This window comes from Neoarius graeffei, chromosome 4 (assembly GCF_027579695.1).
Source record: "Neoarius graeffei isolate fNeoGra1 chromosome 4, fNeoGra1.pri, whole genome shotgun sequence".
Taxonomy (NCBI): Eukaryota; Metazoa; Chordata; class Actinopteri; order Siluriformes; family Ariidae; genus Neoarius; species Neoarius graeffei.
In genome coordinates, this window is record NC_083572.1 from 115,420,862 (window position 1) to 115,446,514 (window position 25,653).

Here is a 25,653-nt window from a genome sequence, read left to right on the forward strand (position 1 = left end):
ATTGATGAAGGGCTTTTTTCCTACCTTTGCATGACTTCAACCCCACCCAGAGGAGCCTATTTCGAAGTGTCCTTGCCATGCACTTCACCCCTGGTGCCATTTGCCATTCTTTTTTTTTTAGGTCACTTGATGTCATCCTACAGTTGTTGAGTGACATTTGAAGGAGTTGATGATCATCCTGGTCAGTGGAGTGTCATTTTTGCCCTCTGCCAGTCTGTAACTTTGTTGTCCCCAATGTCTGTGGCTTGACCTTGTTCTTACGAACTACTATCTTTGAAATTTTGAGGATGGAAGCAACCTGACGCTCACTGCATCCCTCTGCCAGCAAAGCCAGAATTGAACTGGGTTTCCCCCCCCACTCAAAACTTTTATTTTTAACTCCTTTGGCGTGATGAATAAATATTTTTGTATTCCAATTAAATATAAGGTACTACTAGCACGAGATATTTTTGTATTCCAGTTAAATTTAAGGTACTACTGTAAGGTATGCTGCTGCCACTGCCAGGGACGAGGGCAGACTGCAGCACATCAGCTGCTCTGCTGAGAGGATGATCGGCTGCAACCTTCTGTCTCTTCTGGACCTGTACGAGTCCAGGATCCTGAGGAGACAAGAAAGGATTGTGGCCAACCCCTCTCACCCTGGACACAAACTTTTCAAAGCACTCCACTCTGGTAAGAGGTTGCGGTCCATTAGAACCAAAACCTCAGGCCATCAGGCCAGCTTTTTCCTCCACTGCAGCTGGCCTCATCAATAAAGTCAGAGACCCCCACTAACTCCAACCTCATTTCCAATCTGTGACATTAATGCACTTTGTTTCTGAACTGCAATTTGTACATTTCAAGGCCATGTCATCTCCATTCTGTGAGCCTTTATTGCACATTCCAGCTCACACTGTACAGCTTGGTTATTGACTTGGCCCATTACACATTCTCTTCCTTTCACACACTCTCATCAGGTCTCTTCTCCTTCATCATAATCATCATGTGACCTATTTTTGCACATTCCGGGTCATACTGTACAGCTTGGACTCCAGCAACTCATGCACATACTCCTTAAAATATATGTCCACTTTTCAAATTTGTATACCGTATGTCAGATTCTTCCATTTCTTATTTTATGTATATAGCTACCTTTTACTTTCTGTCTTTGCTAAATTCTTCTATCTTAACTGTTCAAACGGGACAGGAGCAAACAGATGGACAGGTGGGTAGAGCACTACTCAGAACTCTACTCAACAACAAATACTGTCTCTACATCAACCCTGGAAGCCATCGAAGACCTTCCAACGATGCATGAGTTGGATGAGGAAACCACCCTGGGTGAACTGAGCAAAGCCATTGACAGCATGGCCACAGGAAAGGCTCCAGGCAGTGATGGCATACCACCAGACCTCCTCAAGCATTGCAAGACCTCCCTTCTCCAACCCTTGCACGAGCTTCTCGGTCAGTGCTGACAGGAAGGCGCCATACCTCAGGATATGCGTGATGCCAAAATCATCACCATCTACAAAAACAAAGGCGACAGGATCGACTGCAACAACTACAGGGGCATCTCCCTTCTGAGCATAGTAGGCAAAGCCTTTGCTCGAGTACTGCTGATCCAGTTCCAAAAGCTCACAGATCGTGTCTACCCCGAGTTGCAGTGTGGCTTCTGTGCCCAGAGGTCGACAGTTGACATGATGATCTCCCTGTGTCAGCTCCAGGAAAAATGTCGTGAACAGAAGATGCTGCTCTATGTCGCCTTCACAGACCTCACCAAAGCCTTTGACCTAATCAGCAGAGAGGGCCTCTTTCAGATACTGCCCAAGATAGGCTGCCCACCAAAGCTGCTGAGCAGGACTCTCATATTCCATGACAATATGAAGGGGACCGTGCAGTTCAACGGCAACTGCTCCGAGAGCTTCGACATACACAGCCGAGTTAAGCATGCCTGTATGTGATGCAGTGCCGTCTAAGGGCCCGAAGATCACAGGCACCCAGTATGGTTTTCCGGCCTTGACCCTTACGCACAGAGATTCTTCCAGATTCTCTGAATCTTTTGATGATATTATGCACTGTAGATGATGATATGTTCAAACTCTTTGCAATTTTACACTGTCGAAATCCTTTCTGATATTGCTCCACTATTTGTCGGCGCAGAATTAGGGGGATTGGTGATCCTCTTCCCATCTTTACTTCTGAGAGCTGCTGCCACTCCAAGATGCTCTTTTTATACCCAGTCATGTTAATGACCTATTGCCAATTGACCTAATGAGTTGCAATTTGGTCCTCCAGCTGTTCCTTTTTTGTACCTTTAACTTTTCCAGCCTCTTATTGCCCCGTCCCAACTTTTTTGAGATGTGTTGCTGTCATGAAATTTCAAATGAGCCAATATTTGGCATGAAATTTCAAAATGTCTCACTTTCAACATCTGATATGTTATGTTGTCTATGTTCTATTGTGAATACAATATCAGTTTTTGAGATTTGTAAATTATTGCATTCCGTTTTTATTTACAATTTGCACTTTGTCCCAACTTTTTTGGAATCGGAATTGTACTTTTCCTTATTAAACAAGACTCTGGTCAGGTGACACCTAATCAGTACCTCATTAAGTAAAATGAGGTGTGCTTGTGTTGGAATTCCAGCACAGACACTGGAATAAAAGGATACATACAGATGCTGAGTTAAGAAAAAACTGAAGTAGTCTCTTAATTTTTTTTCCAGAGCTGTACTTGGCTCACATTTTCCATTTCCCTGGACAGCAAGCACAGAGGTCAGTGGGGAGCTTGAGATGTGGATCTGGGGCTGGGGTTTCAAGGCAATGTCAATTAATGCTGGAGTATTCAAACCACAGTTGCTGAATAAAAACAACGCAATGATTTGCAAATCCTTTTCAACCTATATTCAACTGAATACAAAATATTTAATGTTCACACACTGATAAACTTTATTGCTTTTTGTAAGAAGCAGATGACATTTGGTGACTACTGGACCTACCAGTGGGTACCAGATTGCTCTGTATAATCTTGCTTGAATTTATCCTCGTTGGACGTCTTGATGTTCTTGCAGCAGTAAAGTTAGGATGGGTGGAAAAGAAGACACCATGAGAAGACTTGCAACAGGACATCACTCATCAGAAATCTAGATCAGAAAGAGAAAAAAAAAAAAGTCAAGGGTTTAATATTTCTTTTTTTTTTTAAATCAATGTGGAATAGAATATAATAGAGTGCCTTTATTGTCACTATACACATGTACAATGAGATTAAAGCATCTCCACTAACAGTGCAAAACAGCGTGTAGAGAGAGAGAGGGAGGAAGGGGGGGAAAAAAAGGGGGGGGTGTCAGGGGGTTAAGGTGCACAGTCCTGAGGTGTGTGTGTTGTGTTACACATTATGGAGTGAGGTATTGCTCATTGCACATATAAATTATTGCACAGAGAGAGTCACATTATAAATTATTGCACGAGATATTCACATTATAAAATAAAATATTACACATTTATGAAGTATTGCAAGGTAAGGTAGGTGCACAGACTTGGTGTGTGTAAGGTGCACAGTCCTGAGGTGATGTGAATGTGTTGTGTTTCACATTATGGAGTGAGGTATTGCACATTATAAAAAGTACTGCACATTATAAATTATTGCACGAGGAGAGTCACATAGTAAAATAAATAGACTATAAAGTCAGAGCATATCCAAGTTCAGGGCGGTTATGGCTTTTGGAAAGAAGCTGCTTTTGAATCGGTTTGTCTGTGTCCTGATGCACCTGCAGCGCCTCCCTGAGGGCAACAGGTCGAACAGATCAAAGCCAGGGTGGGAGCTGTCCTTGATAATGTTCTTAGCTCTCCTAAGGCAGCAGGCGGTGTAAATGTCCATCAGGGAGGGGAGAGGGCAGCCAGTGATGATCTGTGCTGCCTTAACTACCCTCTGGAGCCTCTCCCTGTCTACAGCAGTGCAGCTGCCATACCATACCAGGCTTTCGTCTAAACGGGAGAACAGGGGTGCTGCGCCCTCTTACTCTCGGCGTGCGCCCCCTTACCAACTCCGTGAAAACATCCCAGCAACACTACGTGACAATGTGTCTGATCATCAAATATGTTATAATTGCTCCAAAAATATTCCAATCATAGTAGATACACTGCCAGACGGTGCAAAAACAATCCGAATTGGCGTTTTCCAGACTGAGGCGCCATGTTGTTTAGTTGTTTACTTGTCGCGGCTGCTCTCGCGAGATTTGACATGGGTTACATACAAGGTCAGCTGACTTGTAGAGCGAGATTTCTCGAGACTGAATGACCTTTCACCCACCGGCGCGGGAGCTTTTGACAGAAGTAGTTCGCGAGTTGTTTTTGTTGACACTTGGGCATTTAAAGATGTCATCCCGCGGCACGAAGCGGAAGAAAGGCAGAGACTGTTCGGGGCAGAAGAAGATTACTTCTTTCTTTTTCAATGTTGACAGACAATTTGTTACAGTTTCCCTCTCAGATAGCCTCAGAATGTCCCATTGGAGCATTTTTCAAAGGCTTTGCACGGCGGGCGGGGGGGGGGGGGGGGGGGGGGGGGACAACCGGCACCATCTCCCCCCCCCCCCCCCGCTTCGCTCCCTCGCCATGGTGAGCGCCCTCATACTAAATTTTTCTAGAAAAAACCCTGCATACTGTAATACAGTACGTCAGCAGGCTCTCGATGGATGAGCGGTAGAAGGTCAACAGCAGGTTGGAGTTTAGGTTGTACTTCCTGAGGATTCTCAGGAAGTGTAGCCACTGCTGAGCCTTCTTAATAACTGCTGTGATGTTTACTGACCAGGAAATGTCGGCGGAGATGAGGATGCCGAGAAACCAGAAGGTGTGGACCCTCTCCACATACACGTTATTGATGTAGAGGGGGGCTAGGTCGGTGCTGTGTTTCCTGAAGTCGACAATGAGCTCTTTGGTTTTCTTGGTATTCAGAGCGAGGTTATTTTCTGAACACCAGGCTGCCAACTTCAGGACCTCCTCTCTGTAGGCTGCCTCGTCTCCCTTTGAGATGAGTCCGACCACTGTGGTGTCGTCAGCAAACTTGATGACGAGGTTGTTGTTGTGGGTCGAACTACAGTCGTGGGTGTAGAGGCAGTACAGGAGGGGGCTCAGCACACAGCCCTGTGGAGAGCCGGTGCTCAACGTGAGGGTGGAGGAGAAGTGGGGGCCAAGTCTCACAGTCTGGGGCCGGTTAGTAAGAAAGTCCTTTAACCAGGCACATGTGTGTGTGTGTGTGTGTGGGGGGGGGGGGGGGGGGGGGGGGGAGGCCGAGAGTGTCCAGTTTTCTAATAAGGTTGTCCGGGATTATTGTATTAAAAGCTGAACTGTACTCCACAAAGAGTATGCGGACGTAGCTCTGCTGCTGCTCCAAGTGATTTAGCACAGAGTGGAGAGCTACGGTGATGGCGTCCTCTGTGGATCTGTTTGTGCGGTATGCGAACTGGTAGGGGTCGAAGTCTGGGGGGAGGTGGTCCTTGATGTACTGAAGAACTAGTCTCTCGAAGCATTTCATGATTACCGGGGTGAGGGCCACAGGACGGTAATCATTCAGGCTGGTGACGGGGGACTTCTTCGGCACTGGGATTATTGTTGCAGATTTTAGGCAGGGCGGGATGACTGCCTGAGCCAGGGAGAGGTTAAAGATCCTGGTGAAGGTAGGGGCGAGCTGGTGGGCGCACGCTCTGAGGACCTTACCAGGTACACCATCTGGGCCGGCAGCTTTCTTGGGGTTCACTGCCAGGAGCACCCGTCTGACATCGTGCTCCTGGACAGTGAAAGGAGTGGTGTGGGAACTGTATGGTGGTGGGGGCAGGGCAGGAGCACATGAGTGCTGCTGAGATGTTTCAAAGCGAGCAAAGAAGCGATTTAGCTCCTCTGCTAGCGGCGCACTCCAGTCTCCTGTTGGCGCATCACAGTCTCTGAAGTTTGTGATGTCCTGAATGTCCTGCCACACCTCCCGTGTGTTGTTGCTGGACAAGTGGGATTCTATGCGCAGCCTGTGGTCCACCTTGGCTTTAATTATTCCTCTTTTCAGATCAGCTCGAGCAGCTCTGTACAGAGCTCTATCACAATGTATTTTTATTATTAAAACAAAGTATCCAATGCACAAATAAAGCAGAGAAATGGCACAAACAAGCATACAATGGAAAAATGAAAAGGAGCAAAAATATTAAAACAGCAATTAACAAAAACAAATAAAAAGAACAGTCCAAAGAGTAATTAGCCAAATATTTACAAAGCAATACCCATTATCCAGAGTTAAGAGGCACAGTCAACTATTACATACAAAATAAAATGGGAAGCCATGGCCTAATGGTTACAGAAGCAGCTTTGGGACTAAAAGGTCACTGGTTCAATTCCCTGGACCAGCAGGAATGGCTGAAGTGCCCTTGAGCAAGGTACCTAACCCTCAACTGCTCCTCTCTCCGGGTATGTTGTACCTCTGATGTAAAATACTGCTATACTACATCAAACTTGCCCAAAAGTCCATTCAGTGTACATCAACTTTCCAATCTTAAGAAAATGTCACAGGTCCACCTGCAAAAGAAGGGGAGGGGTGTTTGTTCTTCCAATTTAAAATGATTCAAGACATGCTGTTTAATTGTGCTTTGTGTTGGGCAAACTCCTCTGATGGTACACCAAACGTCTGAGAAAAGGACAGAGTCCAACCATCAGACATGTAATTTCTGAATAAATGTCAAATGTCGAGGACCAGAACACTGTTAGCAGGGCTCCAGACTAACTTTTTGACCAAGGAGCACTGTGCTCCCAACCCCTAAAAATTGGGCGCACCACTATAAAAGGTTGGGAGCACAAGCAAATGTCTTTGTCATATTAAGTATTACTCCTATTCATCAATGTTAACAACCTTCCATTAAGTATTTGTATAGATTATAAAAGAAAAAGCCCACATTGATCAGTGCAAAAGAATTGGCAATGTGTGGTATTTTAGGTGGCTCTTGGGGAAGAAGGACAAATCACACCATTTGTTACAACCAACTGCTTTATTCCAGACTTGAACCTGCAGTCATGTCCAGGCATAACACTGATGTCAAGTCAAATACACAGCCAGGCATACTGACCTGACAGAACATCCTATAGAGTGGTACACAGGCATACTGACCTGACAGAATATCCTACAGAACACAGGCATACTGACCTGACAGAATATCCTATAGAACACAGGCATACTGACCTGACAGAATATCCTATAGAACACAAGTGTTTAAAAAAATAGATAAACAAAACAAAAAAAAATGATAATAGCAGGCAGAATCATGTGGAACTCTGCAATGGAGCGCTTCATCTTGTCTGAACAGAGACCACAGGGCCGCAGAAACTTCTGACCAAATCATACACGCTTACTAACCGTGTTTGTTGTTTATCCTTATCAATCTGCTCCTTGATTTGCTGATTACGGTCAGCTGATCGTTTAGCAAGTTGATTCGCCAATCATGATCAGCTGACTCGCAGGATGCATTACATCATGGAAAATTTCTTGGAACGGCCGGCGCAGCACTAGTGCTACTTCCGGGTTTTGCGTAGCGGGCGAATGGCATGTGTCAGCCGGCTGGGGAGTTATAAAAATTAATTTGATCGCGTGTTTCTGCCGGGGGTGGGCGGGGACTTGGTTTTTGCGCTTCAGTCAGCCAGCAGGGCGCGCTTCAGTTAGCCAGCCGGCGTGAAGCTTGTTTTTTTCAGACAGTGGCTTTGTTCTGCAGCCATTATCTAGGCGCAGGCCTTAATTTTTGCTCATTTTTTTTTTTATTGGCGCACCATGTGACCGTGATTTCAAATATAGTCGCACCCTCAAAATTCTAGTCACAAGTGCAACTAAACCAGTCGCACTCACGAGCCCTGGTTAGACTTGGGTATGACCAAAATGCGTGGTTAAGACTGACAGGAGCTCTTCTGCATACAGCACAGGTAGGACTAACCCCAAGAGAAATTTCAGAAAACTTGATCTTAGACATACAGAGCCGATATACAATCTCTCACAAATGCATGAGTGAATTCTTAAAGCTGCTAGATCAACATATCTCTCCTCCCTAATAGAAGATAACAAAAATAATCCTAGATTCTTATTTAATACTGCAGCAAAATTAACCAGGAATAAGTCCACTATAGACACATGCACACCTGCAGTATGTAGGAGCAACGACTTCATGAATTTTTTTAATGACAAAATTGAGATATTCTGAGTTTCTTTCTGAATTTGCAGATTTTTATCTCAAATCTGGTTATTTCCTTAGACAAAGCTTTAGTTGTCGGGGATTTTAATATTCACTTCGATAACCCAGAAGACCCTTTAAAAACAGCGTTTGTGTCCATTTTAGATTCAGTCGGGATTAAGCAGAATGTCATAGGACCGACCCATAATGGTGGTCACACCCTCGATCTAATACTAACATTCAGATTAAACGTAGACAATATAGTCATACTTCCACAGTCTGAAGTTATCTCAGATCATTGTCTCATCTCATTCAAACTATGTCTGAGTAATAATATATGCACCTCACCACGCTACTGTATTAAACGTACATTCACGTCAACTACTGCACAGAGCTTTATAAATGATCTCCCAGAGTTATCAACTTTGATTGGGTCACTGTCAGCCCCTGCAGAACTTGATCAGGCAACTGAATGCTTAGAGTCAACATTCCGCCATACTTTAGATAATGTAGCTCCTCTTAAAAGGAAAATGGTCAGAGACAAAAAAATTAGCACCCTGGTATAATGATGACACTCGCACATTAAAACAGACCACTCGAAAATTGGAACGTAAATGGCGTCAAACAAAATTGGTAGTGTTCAAATTGGCGTGGAAGGAGAGCTTCCTGAAGTATAGAAAAGCTCTTAGTGCTGCGAGATCAACATATCTCTCCTCCCTAATAGAAGATAACAAAAATAATCCTAGATTCCTATTTAATACTGTAGCAAAATTAACCAGGAATAAGTCCACTATCGACACATGCACACCTGCAGTATGGAGTAGCAACGACTTCATGAATTTTTTAATGACAAAATTGAGAATATCCGACAAAAAATTCAAACTACTAATTTAAGGTTAGACAATGAAAGTGACCTTGTAGTTAACAATAACTATCAGATCATCAGTTAGAATGTTTTACTCCCCTAAAAGAAACTGAATTACTCTCATTATATTATGAAGGATGTGGTGAATGGTTTTAACCAATTCTTTGTAAATGTGGGACCAGATTTAGCGGCAAAAATAAAGGAACCTGAGACAACACAATGTGGGAACATAGAAGATATGGGGGACAGAAATTCAAGTACAATTTTTCTAACTGCAACTGATGAGGAAGAAATTATCCAAATTGTAAGAAAATGTAAAAACAAAACTTCTGCAGACTGGAATGATATAGATATGCTAACAGTAAAGACAGTTATTGAGGGAATTGTGAAACCACTCACCCACATCTGCAATTTATCTTTTCAATCAGGTACATTTCCAGACAAAATGAAAATTGCAAAAGTGATACCATTGTTTAAAACTGGAGATAGACACCATTTCACAAACTACAGGCCTGTTTCTTTACTCCCCCAATTCTCCAAAATACTCGAAAAACTTTTTTCAGATAGACTGGACAAATTCATTGAAAAACACAACCTCCTTACAGACAGTCAATATGGATTCAGAACGGACAGATCAACATCGATGGCACTAATGGAACTAATAGAGGAAATCACAAAATGTATAGATAATAAAAAAATAGCAATTGGAGTATTTGTGGACCTAAAAAAAGCATTCGATACTATTGATCATAATATATTATTAAGTAAACTAGAAAAGTGTGGTGTTAGGGGAGTCGGGTGGAGTTGGCTGTCGAGCTATCTAAGAAACAGGCAACAGTTTGTGCAGATTGGTGACCATAAATCTGATTTCATGAATAATAAATGCGGGGTACCACAGGGGTCAATATTAGGTCCGAAATTATTCATAATATACATCAATGACATATGTACAATTTCGAAAGAACTGAAATTTGTTTTGTTTGCAGATGACACCAATATTTTTTGTTCCGGTGAGAATTTGCAGCAGACTTTAGAGATAATCACAACTGAAATAAATAAACTAAAACTATGGTTTGACAAAAATAAATTATCATTAAATCTAAGCAAAACAAAGATTATGTTGTTTGGGAGACATAAAATAGGTTGTAATGTAGAATTGATAATAGACAATACTAAGATAGAAATGGTACAGGAAATTAAATTTCTTGGTGTGATTTTGGATCCTAAAGTCTGCTGGAAACCTCATGTAGGATACGTACGAGCAAAACTGGCAAAGTGCTCGGCAATTCTGTGGAAAACAAAATATATTCTTGATTGTAAATCTTTGCATACTCTATATTACTCGTTATTTTTGCCATATCTGACTTATTGTGTCGAAGTCTGGGGAAACACCTACAAAACCCCTCTGCAGCCGATATGTACAATACAGAAAAGAGCAATAAGGACAATAAACAAAACAGGATACAGAGATCACACAAACTCACTATTCATAAAATCACACATGTTGAAATTTATGGATCTGGTCAAATTCAGAACAGCACAAATAATGTACAAAGCAAGAAATAATCTATTGCCGAAAAATATACAAGGAATGTTTAGTGAGAGAGAGGGGGGATATAATCTAAGGGGAGACCTAAATTTTAAAAAACCAAAAGTTCGAACAAATATGAAAAGCATGTGCGTATCGAGCTGTGGGGTGACTTTATGGAACAGACTGGAGACAGAAACAAAACAAAGTGCAAATATAAATCTGTTTAAAAAAAGGTACAAAAAAATATTTTTAAACAAGTATATTACAGAGGAAGTATGTTAATGGAGGATGATGAGGGATAAATAGAATAGGGTTGATTGTTATATTAGAACTAGCTTAGTATATGGTATATAATTACTTATGGGGATAGATATCTTCATATTTACTGGGATAAGTATGTAGTAGATATTTTTTGTAATTATATATTTATATAGATATTTATGAAGTGTATGTGTTTGTATGTATATGTGTGTATGTATGTATGTATGTATGTGTGTGTGTGTATGTATATGTGTATATGTGTGTATGTGTATGTATGTATATATGTGTATATATATATATATATATATATATATATATATATATATATATATATGTATGTATATCTATATATATATGTATATCTATATATATGTATGTATATATGTATGTATATGTGTATATATGTATATGGATATGGTATGTAGTATATATTTATTTTTGTAATTATAAATTTATATGGATAATCATGAAGTGTATATATGGTATATATTTTTATAGGTGTATTAATGTAGTTTGGATTTCGGGGTAGTTAAAAAGGGGTGGGAAATTAAAAAAAAAAAAAGTATTGTACTTCTTCCCACTCCTTTTTCAAACAATGTGCAGTGTATTGTAATGTATTAGCTCTTTATGTTATTTTATTTATTCTTTTTTTTTGTCACTTTTTTCATTTTCTTTCTTTTGTATGTACAAATAGTTACATACATTTTTATACATGTTCGAAATAAATAAATTCATTCATTCATTCATTCATTAATCTCGGCATCAAAAGCCTCAACTTGCGTACTAGATCCCTTACCTACACGTCTATTCAAACAGATAATACCTGAAGTAATTGAACCATTTCTAAAAATAATAAATTCTTCTCTTATGATTGGCTATGTACCCAAATCCTTTAAACTAGCAGTTATCAAACCCCTGATTAAAAAACCTGACCTTGATCCCTGTCAGCTGTCCAATTATCGGCCAATATCAAACCTCCCCTTTATCTCCAAGATCCTTGAAAAAGCTGTGGCACAGCAGTTATGCTCATATTTACATAGGAATAACATCCATGAAATGTATCAGTCAGGATTTAGACCTCATCATAGCACAGAGACAGCTCTGGTTAAAGTAGTAAACGACCTACTGTTGGCGTCTGATCAGGGCTGTGTCTCGCTACTTGTGTTGCTTGACCTTAGTGCAGCATTTGATACCATTGATCATTCTGTTCTTCTGGATAGACTAGAAAATGTTGTGGGAGTTAAGGGAACGGCCCTCTCCTGGCTCAGGTCTTATCTAACTGATCGTTATCAGTATGTTGATATAAATAGTGATATTTCTAGACGTACCGAGGTAAAGTTTGGTGTTCCACAAGGTTCTGTCTTGGGTCCACTGCTTTTTTCTCTATATATGTTACCTCTGGGCGATATTATTCGTAAACATTGTATTACCGTAAATCCTCTAATATAGGCCGGGGCCTTTATTTCACTCAAGTGCATCTTGGTCCAGGCCATTATTGGAAGGAGGCCAGAATTAGAGGCAGGCCTCTATTTCTATTTGAGCAAAACAGACTACCAGTGGAATGAATAAAAACGAGATTTTGTGTCTATTTGAACCTATAAAATAGGTTGATGCTTGGTTGCCTGGTTACCACCAGACCTACCGGTAATCACAATCAGGGGCGCCTGCAGGGTTGAACTGTAAGGTACGCACTAGCGGTGTAAACCCCCCCCAAAAAAAAAAAAAAAAAACGCTTGCGTGCTGCAGTTTCTATGAAGAGTCGATCTATAGGCTTATACACAAAACAACGATAGAACTTTAACTTGAAATTGAACAATAGCCTTCCATGAGCACAGGCTGATATTTGAACAACATATGTGAACTACACACGACAATAAACTCTTTATAGCCTCGATTAGAATCTAGTGAACTTGCTCAGCACTACCGCACGCACGACTCTGACACACACTGTAGCGCAACGTGGGGTACAGAGACTCGCTGAAAAACTCCTCGGGTATTTTTCTGAGTTTACCGAAAATCAGAGTAGAAGGAGCCACCCACCCTCTGTCTGGTTTGAAGCGGTTCTGCAGGACATTGAGCTTTACAGAGTCCGGTGCACATTTTAAGGCATCTGGTTGAAGTTTACCTATGTCTGATAAATCTGATGTCAGTGATAGCGGGCTGACTCGTGGCTCATTAGTAAAGCTATCTGATGGCTCATTTGTCAGCAAGGTGGAGCAACCATCTACTTCTGATCGTAAGGGACATGGGGGAGATGTAGGTGTTCTTATATGAAATTCACTGGATGTATGGCTAGTTTCAAACTCAGAGGTAGATGAAGGCAATTCCCTCAAAGGAACTGAGCTCGCATCCAGCTGCAGCGTACTGCTGCTCGGTTGCGGAGGAGTGGAAGCTGCCGGTGCCGTGTTACTAGCTGATACTGGAGAGGACTGGCAAGCAGATGACACCCCTGGATCACTGCTTTTGGACTTTTTCGTAAAAGTCTGAAACAAGCTCGTTTGTTTCAGGGTTCGTTTACTCATTTTTGACTCGCTTCTCAATAAATTCTCGCACAAGCTCTGACTACTGACGATGTCTGTCTCCGTTTCTCAAAACTGGAGAGAATCTCAGTGGTGCAAGAAAAGTATATCTGCATTGACCAATGAGCTTTCTTGGTCACGCACACCCCGCCCACTCCTGAAGCACACAAATGTGCCGGCACACACACGTCTCTCTCTCTCTCTCTCTCTCTCTCTTTCTCAAATTATGTTGCATTGCCAAAGCATTCAGGTAACAATTATAATAAAAAAAATATATATCTCTCTCCCCGAGGTACGCCTAGTGCGTACGGCCATACGCCTGGCGGCGCCACTGATCACAATTGTCTTTCAGATCGGAACGATTGTGTAAGGCCACTATGATCTCAGAAACATCGTTGGTTATAGCCCCGGCCTGTATTAGAGTCCGGCCATTATTTACCTCCTCCGACAGCGAGACCGGCCAATATTAGAGTCCCGGCCAGTAATGGAATACAGGCCAGTATTAGAGGATTTACTGTAGTTTCCACCAGGGCCGGAGTGGGCCCTGTTTTCAGTCCGGGAGTTTAATTCACAGTCAGGCCACTTTGAAATGGAGGAGGAATTTGAGTACATTAAAAAAGATAAAACAAATAACTGTTCTTTCACAATGCTTTTTATTTGGTTTAAATTCAGGTAGTGACAATGTATGTTGTTCATCGTTCTCTGCATTACTTTAGGGTTAATAAAACTTCCATTACGCGGTAGTTTAATGACCACAAACGTAATGCAGAGACCGACGAACGATTTCATCTAGTATGAGACGGGGCTCCACTTAAAATTGGATGGTGTGTGGCCGCGTGTCTAATCCGCATATACATTTATCTGTGTCACCAACATGTCCCAAAGTTCCTTAGTGAAAATATTTGAAAACACATCCAAAGGACATGCATCTTCAGAAATCGGCATCTTCGGCCCGGGTGTGGGAATGAACTTTTACGTCGGGGGCGAAATCCAGCTGACTGCCACTCCAAATAGCAAAGCAGCGAGTATGGCTGATTGTTTCGCGTTATTTAAGACGAATTACACAACACATTTTTAGTCACATAGTCTTAAAATAACGAAAGCACCCATCTCGCGTGCATTTGAACCAATGCTTGTGCATTACATGCCGCATACGCCTCGAAAATAATGGCAAATCAACAATGCTGGGTACTCAGCAACCGGCAGATAAAGCGTGAGGGCGCAACTCAAAAATGGTTAAATGAAATGTAGGCTAAAGCAAGTGTTCGATTCTGCTTAGAATATTGGCATACGCATACACCTCTTCTAAGTTATATATTTAACAACAATTATTTAACATCCAATATGACTTCTAGGCCTGTGTGTTCATAACCACAATGTGCGCACGCCTGTGGAAATGCACAGTGTGACAGCGAGATGAAATAGGCTGGATGAGGAAATAACGCACAACAGCACATTTGGGACCTGTTCATCTAAAATTGTTAATAACTGGGATGTAAAGCAATGTCCGGTTCTTCTTAGAATTAAGACATACACCACATCTATACCGTGTAAATTGCGAGATTTCACATGACATCAAAAAGCTGAATTGACATCGCAAACTATCGACACATTATAGGCCTAGCATAGACTGATAAAATCGACAAACAGGGTTATCATACTCCATATCTTTCGTAACCTACCAGCTGGTCTTGAGAACATATCTGTCAATTTGGCACATTTTGCTGCCACCTCCTTCCTTTTTTTAAGCTCCGCCCTTTCGGTTCCACCTGGCCTCTTTCTGCCCTCCATCACTGACGCGCGCTGTTTCGCACCAATGTTGTTTAAGTTCCCCGCAATACAGAGGAGGAGTCTTGGACCAAACCAACTGCAATAGAGGGGAGGGGAGAATTTCCTTATTTGGTAGCGCCTATTTAATCTGCTGCGATGCTGTCGGCGTCTGGGCTGCCATGTGAAAATGCAGAGTGCAGTTGAATTGATGATTAATGCAAGAATAAGATCAGTGACCAAAATTAGTAAAAATTATTTTCCCCATGCTCCAAGCAGGCCACCATTGATGGTTTGGGCCGGGGATGGTCCCGGCTAAATATAGGGCCACCCCGGCATTGGTTTCCACTGTTATGCTGATGACACACAGTTGTATGTCTCTGCAAAACCTGATGAGAGACACCAGCTTAATAGAATTGAGGAATGTGTGAAGGACATTAGACACTGGATGCTTATTAATTTCCTTCTGCTTAACTCTGACAAGACTGAAGTGCTTGTACTCGGACCACATGCAGCTAGAAGTAAGTTTTCTGATTCCACAGTAACTCTGGATGGCCTTTCTGTTTCTTCACGTGCAGCAGTAAAAGACCTCGGAGTGATTATTGACCCCAGTCTTTCATTCGAAACTCACACTGATAACATTACCCAGATAGCTTTCTTTCATCTCAGAAATATTGCTAAGATAAGAAATTTAATGTCACTACATGACGCGGAAAAACTAGTCCATGCTTTCGTTCCCTCCAGGTTGGATTATTGTAATGCCTTACTGTCTGGATGTTCCAATAAGTGCATAAACAAGCTCCAGTTAGTTCAAAATGCAGCAGCAAGAGTCCTTACTAGAACTAGAAAATATGACCCCATCACCCCTGTCTTATCCACACTGCATTGGCTCCCAATCAAATTTCGTATTGATTATAAAATACTACTATTGACCTTTAAAGCACTGAATGGTCTCGCACCACAGTACCTGAGTGAACTTCTGCTCCTCTATGACCCGCCACGCCTACTTAGATCAAAAGGTGCAGGCTACCTGCTGGTACCTCGTATAGTGAAGGCTACATCAGGGGGCGGAGCCTTTTCTTACAAAGCCCCACAGTTATGGAACAGCCTTCCAAGTAATGTTCGGGAATCAGACACAGTCTCAGCGTTTAAGTCTTGGCTGAAAACATATCTGTTTAGTCAAGCCTTGTGTTAATGGTGTTTATGAGGTAAAGGTGTAGATCTGGAGGGTCCTCAGACAGAGTGTTTTGGTAAACTGGGATGTATGGATGCTGTCAGTCCCCACTCGCTTGCTCACTCGAGTTTGTTGACGGTGTAGTGGCTGCTGCTTTATGTCCCGGGGCTCCCTCATGCCTGTGTTACCTTCTGGCTCTCCCCTTTTAGTTATGCTGTCATAGTTAGTTGCCGGAGTCCCTGTTTGTACTCGGTGCAATACGTATACTGCTCCTACTTATTCAAGTGACATTGGGCATACCTAACAACCTGTGTTTTCTTTCCCTCCCCCCCACCCCAAATCTGTCCCTCTGAGTTACATGGAGTCAACAGGAAATCTTTTGGTGGAGAGGGTGGAGATCTCGACTGGCTATCGTAGCCTGCAGGGAATCGGCCGTCAGACATTCTGTCGCATGTCCCAGACCCGGTGAAATGTAACTGAATTGTCTTGGCCAGGCCTAAGGGTCCCATCTGCATCTCATCATTGCTGAGGAGTGTGCTCCCATCACCCAATCAAGCATCCAGCCACAGCAGGTCATGATATATTTTTTACCATATTAACATGCCATTGTTGTGTGTTATGCCTGATGTAAAGACTCTCGTCTCTGCGAGCCTACCACGCAGATTTAATACTTGTCATTTTTAGGGCATACCTAACAATGTGTTTTCTTTCTCCCCCCCCCCCAAATCTGTCCCTCTGAGTTACATGTTGATCCTGGGATTGAGATGCTGGCCTCTTCTGCCCCTCGGACCTGCTTGATCCATCCTGGTGCCCTGTGTCTGGTCGGAGTTTTATCGCACCGCTCCTGTGAAGGACGCCCCCATGAGGACAGTTGAGGGTTATACCTGTTAAAACTGTTAATATTATAGTCAGGCTGTCTGTTGTTGCCCAAATGAGGATGGGTTCCCTTTTGAGTCTGGTTCCTCTCGAGGTTTCTTCCTCATGTCGTCTGAGGGAGTTTTTCCTTGCCACCGTCGCCACAGGCTTGCTCATTGGGGATAGATTAGGGATAAAATTAGCTCATGTTTTAAGTCGTTCAAATTCTGTAAAGCTGCTTTGCGACAATGTTTATTGTTAAAAGCGCTATACAAATAAACTTGATTTGATTTGATTAAGGTCAATGTAAGTGACCCTGTAGTTAACAATATAACTGTATCAGATCAGCAATTAGAATGTTTTACTCCCCTTAGAGAAATTGAATTACTTTCATTAATCTCCACATCAAAAGCCTCAACTTGTGTACTAGGTCCCTTACCTACACATCTATTCACGTGGAAACTCCAACAAAACAACAGGAGGGAGGTGTGGAGTGGAATGAAGACCATCACTGGTTACAAGCCAACCAACAGTGAAGGAGTGGATGGCAATGTGGAAAGGGCGAATGAGCTGAATCTCTACTTCAACAGTTGTTAGTTTTTTCTTTTTTATCAGACATCTAATTTTTTAGGTTTGTTTACCTGACATGTTTCGACGTACAACTGTCGTCTTCCTCAGAGTGTCACCGGATGTTATTGGTTACGCATCTTTTATCAGCTGATGTTTCCGAGGACCATCAACCGAGATGAGGGAGCATACATGCTCTCCCATACCTGGAGTGCCATCTTGCAGGGGACGAACTGACAGTAGAAGGCGTGACCGACCTGTCAATCCAGACAGGAAGGCCACGCCTTCGGAAACGTCAGCTGATAAAAGATGCGTCACCAATAACATCCGGTGACACTCTGAGGAAGACGACAGTTGTACGTCGAAACATGTCAGGTAAACAAACCTAAAATATTAGATGTCTGATAAAAAAGAAAAAACTAACAATATTCAATATAAGACATAATGAACGTAATCGAAAGATTAAGAATAAGTTATGGAGATAAAAGCATCAAGGAGTTTCGCTGCCTTGAAAGATTGACGCGAAAACGGGCACGATACAGAAACCACCCGAGATTCAATCTGCGCTACCGGGATGAAGTCGTACCGGCCAGCCTGAGCATCAAGAACCCGATTCCAACCAGAAACGCGGAGAAGATGATCAGGAAAGTGCGGATGACTCTGGTAAAAGAACGGATACGGTGCACAACTGACAAACTCAATAATATCAACAGCGAACTACATAGGGAGATGGAAACTTTCAAACGCCGGTTTCCCCAGAACAAGGAAATGGAATTAGCAATACACCGACACTTGGCAGACATACACGAGCAGGAATTTACCAAGACAAAAACCCGACAAATCCGAAAACTGGACAAACTCATCGCACAGAAAAAGAAGGCAGAACCGGAGCATGCACACATCAACGAAAAATGGATCCACAACATATCAAGGTACAAACTCTCACAAGCAGAACGCAGTATACTAGGAAAAGGACTCAACTACGCTGTCACACCGAACAACATACCACACGATGAATTAATTCTGGCAACTGAATTAGCATGTGAGAAAATACAGGATCAGGGACAAAAAGCAGCACTAAGAAACGCAATAGCTGGTATATTGAAAACGGCCAAACCACCACCTAGCAACATCACCAAACAGGAAGCCAAAGCCATGAGAACATTAGCAAAAAATAAAGACATCACAATCCTCCCAGCAGATAAAGGCAGAACAGCAGCTGTCATGGACACCGATGAATATGAACACAAAATGATTGAATTACTCAGTGACAATGCCTTCGAGATATTAAGAAAAGACCCAACAGAAGACAAGAAAAAGAAACTTAAAGCACTACTCAAACCGCTACTCGATGAAAATAAAATAAACAGGCATATAATCATTTAGTACCCACAGCCAACGTCATCCCCAGGATTTACGGTACACCAAAAATACACAAACCAGGAACACCATTACGCCCCATAGTAGATAGCATTGGTTCAGTGACATACAACTTATCAAAAGCACTCACCGAAATAATTAAACCATTACTAGGACTCACAGACCAACACTGCAAAAACTCAAAACAACTGGCAGAAGAACTAAAAAACAAAAATGCAACAAGACGAAGTTTTCATTTCATACGATGTCATATCTCTTTTCACCAGAACACCCACGGAAGCCACCATACAGGTAGTACAAGAAAAATTAAAAACAGATGGGACGCTCAAGAAACGCACAAACCTCACTGTACAAGACATCACTCAGCTCCTTCAATTCATCGCCACATCCACATACTTTCAGTTCAGGAACACAACTGACAGACAAAAGGAAGGTTTTGCCATGGGAGACCCACTATCAGCCATCATGTGCGGCTTTTTCATGGAAGACCTGGAGCAGAAAGCACTCACTACAATACCAGCGGAATACAGACCAACACTCTGGAAACGGTATGTGGACGACATATTGGAAAAAGTAAAGAGGGGACACACTCAACAACTCACCGACCATCTCAATACTATAGACAATACCGGCAATATAAAATTCACACATGAAGAGGAAACGGAGCAGTCAATAGCATTTTTGGACTTAAAAATACATCACACAGAAGAGGGGGACATCAAAATAAAAGTACACAGGAAACCCACACACACCGACCAATATTTAAACTGGACTTCCGAACACCCCATAATGCACAAAATATCTGTAGTTAGAACATTACATGAACGCGCAGCAATAATTACAGATCCACAGGACAAAGAACAGGAGGAACAACATACAACACGCACTGAAGGCATGTCAATATCCACAATGGGCAATATCCAAAGGGGCGGAACAGGTCAAAAACAATAAAACACAGAAGAAAGAGAAAAAACAAACCAACAAACAAGAACACAGGGGAGTAGTTACATTACCATACATCAGAGGAATAACGGAACGCATTCAAAGAGCAATGAGGAAATACAACATTAACACACCTGTCAAACCACACACAACACTCCGTCAGATCCTGGTTCATCCCAAAGACAGAATACATTCGGACAACAGATGCAACACCATATATGAGATTCCATGTAAATTATGCAATAAAACTTACATTGGGGAGACAGGAAGGAGTTTCAACACAAGAAAAAATGAACATAAAGAGTGCGAAAAGGAAACAGCTACAAGACAAACCCGAACAATAAAAGAAAAGGCACAACAGGAAAATTATAAGTCAGCCATAACAGATCATTGCAAAAGGGAAAATCATATTATGGACTGGGGGAATGCCAGAGTCATCCGCACAGAAGATAATAAACATCAGCGCTGGATCAGGGAGACCATGGAGATCCGTAAGCGAAGTCCGAGGACCATCAACCGAGATGAGGGAGCATACATGCTCTCCCATACCTGGAGTGCCATCTTGCAGGGGACGAACTGACAGTAGAAGGCGTGACTGACCTGTCAATCCAGACAGGAAGGCCACGCCTTCGGAAGCATCAGCTGATAAAAGATGCGTCACCAATGACATCCGGTGACACTCTGAGGAAGACGACAGTTGTACGTCGAAACATGTCAGGTAAACAAACCTAAAAAATTAGATATGTAGTGGATGTTCATTATGTCTAACTATTACAGATATTTTAAGTTCGTTTCTTAGACAAGGATTTTTTAAGCTTGTTACCTCGTTAACAGTTTCGGCGAGAATCTCCCGCCTTCTTCAGAAACAGTCACCAGATGTCGAGTGGTGACGTGCCTTATCAGCTGATGTTGCGTTACGGAGGCGTGAATGTCCCGCCCAATTTGACAGGTAGTTCACGCCTCCTGCTGTCAGGTCGCTCCTCCAGGACGGAGGAGCGACCTGACAGCAGGAGGCTCTCTACTTGCCCAACCTCATCCCCATTTCAGGACCTCGCTCGTACCTCCTCAACAAACCCCCTGGCTGAGTACCCCCCCCCGCAACAAACACCTTCATCCCTCCCCCACCCATCACCTCCACACCGATCATCAGCGAGGCGCAAGTGAGAAGACAGCTGAAGAGACTCCATGCAGGAAAATCAGCAAGCCCGGATGGTGTTAGCCCCAGGGCCCTGAAGACCTGTGCCCTCCAGCTAAGTGGAGTACTTCAGCATGTCTTCAACATGAGCTTGGGTCTTCAGAGGGTCCCCGTGCTGTGGAAGATGTCATGCCTCGTCCCTGTACCAAAGAAGCTGTGTCCCACTGACCTCAAAGACTACAGGCCCGTGGCATTGACGTCACACATCATGAAGACCCGAGAGAGACTCATCCTGGAGCAGATCCGGCCTATGGTTCAACCACTTCTTGATCCCCTTCAGCTCGCCTACCAGCCCCATCTTGGAGTAGAGGATGCAATCATCTACCTGCTCAACAAAGTCTACGGCCACTTGGACAAGCCAGCCAGCACTGTGAGGATCATGTTTTTTTTTTTATTTCTCCAGTGCTTTTGACACCATCCGGCCAGCTCTGCTGGGTGAGAAGTTGACAGCGATGCAGGTGGATGCCCCACTGGTGTCCTGGATTGTGGATTATTTAACTGGCAGGCCACAGTACGTGTGCTTTCAGTGCTGTGTGTCGGACAGAGTGATCACCGGGGCTCCGCAAGGGGCTGTCCTTTCTCCTTTCCTTTTCACTCTCTACACCACTGATTTCAACTACTGCACGGAGACCTGCCACCTCCAGAAATTTTCTGATGACTCTGCAGTGGTTGGCCGTATTACTGGTGGTGATGAGAGCAAGTACAGGATGGTGGTGGACAACTTTGTCACGTGGAGCAGGAAGAACCACCTACAGCTCAACGTGACTAAGACGAAAGAACTGGTGGTCGATCTGAAGAGAATCAGGGCTCTGGTGAACCCTGTTAACATCCAAGGGGTCAGTGTGGACGTGGTGGAGGAATATAAGTACCTGGGGGTGTACTTGGATAATAAACTGGACTGATCCAAAAACGTGGACACTGTATACAAAAAAGGCTAGAGCCGTCTCTATTTTCTGAGACGGCTGAGGTCCTTCAACATCTGCCGAACGATGCTGCGGATGTTCCATGAGTCTGTGGTGGCCAGTGCCATCCTGTACGCTGTCGTCTGCTGGGGCAGCGGCTTGAAGGTGAAGGACACTAACGGACTCAATAAGATCATCAGGAAGGCCGGCCATGTTGTAGGCGTGGAACTGGACTCTCTGACAGTGGTGTTGGAGAAGAGGACACTGTCCAAAATAAAGACAAATCTTAGACTGTCCTTCCCACCCTCTCCATGAGGGTGGGAAGGAGCACGTTCAGTAAACGGCTGATTCTTCCACGCTGCACAACTGAGAGACCCAGGAAATCATTCCTACCTGCTGCAGTCAAGCTGTACAACGCCACTGTATAACTGTGCTACACTGTCTTACCATGTATACTGTATCCTTAACTCAGGTGCAATACATGTATATAGGAATCATTGTATATAAAATCAGTTAGTTTTGCTTTTAAGTTATTGAACTTATTTAACTTTATTGTATTCTTTTTTCAGATGATTTTATCTCCTATTTTTAAACATGTTTACGACCTCTTTGATTCAGGAGCTTGGTAGCAAATTTGAATTTCCCTCCAGGGATTAATAAAGTAATTCTGATATTCAAACAGATACTACCTGGAGTAATTGAACCGCTTCTAAAAATAATAAATTCTTCTCTTAGGATTGGCTATGTACCCAAATCCTTTAAAGGCGTCACGCAGTGGCAATAAAAGTTGCATTATTCTGCACCAGAATGCTTTCGAGATTCGAAATAAATTGACCGTCGATTTTTCAAAAGCTTCCCACGGTTGTAATCGGTCCTTATTTGATCATGCCCATCACTTGAAATTTTCCGCGTTCGCAGCGCCCCCTCTCGGTCAATGGAACAGCTGCGTGACGTCATACCAGTAACCACTCGGTGCAGTTGCAATGACGGACACACCAGAAAATAGGAGCGATGCTGAGGAAATTAGCTTTGATTTTACCGATACAGAAGAAGAAAATGGCCCACAAGTAGAGATTTTGACAGCTGAATGTCCTGGTGGTATCCAGCCTTACAGATTTGAACCTGAGCGCTCATCTTCAGAAGAAAATGAGGACAGTTCTGACGACGACAGAAACGAAGACGAGAATGAAGACCGGCGACTTGAAGACTTGTTTTGGTTGGTTTCTCTGACTAAATCACTACTTGTGTGTATTTTTAAAGACCATTTTCACTTGAATTAGAATGCTGTGTGATTAATCTATGATTATGTGTAATACTGATAGCTGTAGGGGGTGAAAGTATAGCTAGAAAGATTGAATTCTAGCAACTTGACAGCTTGCGATCTCGCGAAATGCAGTGGGCCTTCTGATACAGTAGACCCCTTGATATTCCAGTTTTCATCATTTTCCTTTTATTGCGGTTGATTTTAACTTGATATTCAGTATGTTATAGGCTGGGAGTATTGAGCTTTGTATTGTATTGTTTAGTAAACGTACAATCGTCAGTAATAAGTGATAATTATTAGTTAAAGGCAGCTCTGTGGCATAAATCTTTCAATTAATCTTCTGTCATCCATTTGCTAAAATTATGTGCCACATATGTTATCAAGACAACACTTCATGTGACAAAGAAAGATATGACAAATACATAAATGTATGAAAATCATTTTGTACAATTAATGATTGATACATAGAAACACTTAAAACATGGGTGTGGCAGCGGGGGCGTGGTCCAGCGCCGGTCTGTGACAGGAGGGCGGAGCCAGGGAAGGCGAGTGGCAGAAGTCACTACACCTGACGGTAATTAACCTGTGTTTTGTGTGTTTTCCCAGTAACCGCGCCCTATTTAAGGAGGCAGAGCTCATCCCGGGACAAGAACACAGTGTGTGTTTCGCTATCAGATTAAAACTGGCGGTTATACTGAAAAGTCTGGCAATAAAAAGCCTATTTGCATCTGAAGCGTTGTCCTGCCGTCCTCTGTGCTCCACCCACACTTCAGAGAGCTCTACAGTGGTGCCAAAACCCGGGACAAGGTGGAGCACCAACCTCGCAGCCCCATGGAATCCTCCCCGTTCGTGGACCTGGTCGACGCGCTCGCCACGGCTCAGCAAAGCCAGCACCAGGCGCTCGTCACGCTCCGAAAGGAGCAAGAGCGGCGCTTCGAAGCCCTGGTGCTGGCCCAGCAGGAAGATCGCGAGGCGCTCCGGCATCTCCTCGCGTCGGCGGGGTCCACCAGCGCCCCGGCCGCAGGCCCGTCTCCCCTCACCGTGACCAAGATGGGCTCGCAGGACGACCCCGAGGCGTTTCTCACATTGTTCGAGCAGGTCGCCGAAGCCTCGGGGTGGCCGATGGAGCAGCGCGCGGCGCGCCTCCTCCCCCTCCTGATGGGAGAGGCGCAGCTGGCCGCGCTATAACTCCCCGCCAACCGCCGGCTGGCCTACGCGGACCTTCACCGAGCCGTCCTCCACGGCGGTTGGCGGGGAGTTATAGCGCGGCCAGCTGCGCCTCTCCCGTCAGGAGGGGGAGGAGGCGCGCCACGCGCTGCTCTATCGGCCACCCCGAGGCTTCGGCGACCTGCTCGAACAATGTGAGAAACGCCTCGGGGTCGTCCTGCGGGCCCATCTTGGTCACGGTGAGGGGAGACGGGCCCGCGGCCGGGGCGCTGGTGGACCCCGCCGACGCGAGGAGATGCCGGAGCGCCTCGCGATCTTCCTGCTGGGCCAGCACCAGGGCTTCGAAGCGCCGCTCTTGCTCCTTTCGGAGCGTGACGAGCGCCTGGTGCTGGCTCTGCTGAGCCGTGGCGAGGGCGTGGACCAGGTCCGCGAACGGGGAGGATTCCATGGGGCTGCGAGGTTGGTGCTCCACCTTGTCCCGGGTTTTGGCACCACTGTAGAGCTCTCTGAAGTGTGGGTGGAGCACAGAGGACGGCAGGACAACGCTTCAGATGCAAATAGGCTTTTTATTGCCAGACTTTTCAGTATAACCGCCAGTTTTAATCTGATAGCGAAACACACACTGTGTTCTTGTCCCGGGATGAGCTCTGCCTCCTTAAATAGGGCGCGGTTACTGGGAAAACACACAAAACACAGGTTAATTACCGTCAGGTGTAGTGATTTCTGCCACTCGCCTTCCCTGGCTCCGCCCTCCTGTCACAGACCGGCGCTTGACCACGCCCCCGCTGCCACAATGTGTTTTTAAAAAAATAATTTTTTTTCTATCAATACCTAGCCATGACCTTGAAATCAGATCCATTGATAACAAAAGTCACAAATAGTGTTCAGTGTTCGTTGTTACAGCCAAACACAATACACCGATTAGGCATTTTGTATCACAGAATATTAATACATCATTTCATAGTGTTTTGAGTGTTCAAAACTATCCACAAACTGAATAAATCCACAAAATCCGCAATGTAAACAACTCTGGTAAACGCACGCTATAGAGAAAACACGGTGACAGGCCAGCATCACCCAAGGGAGGTTACTGGTA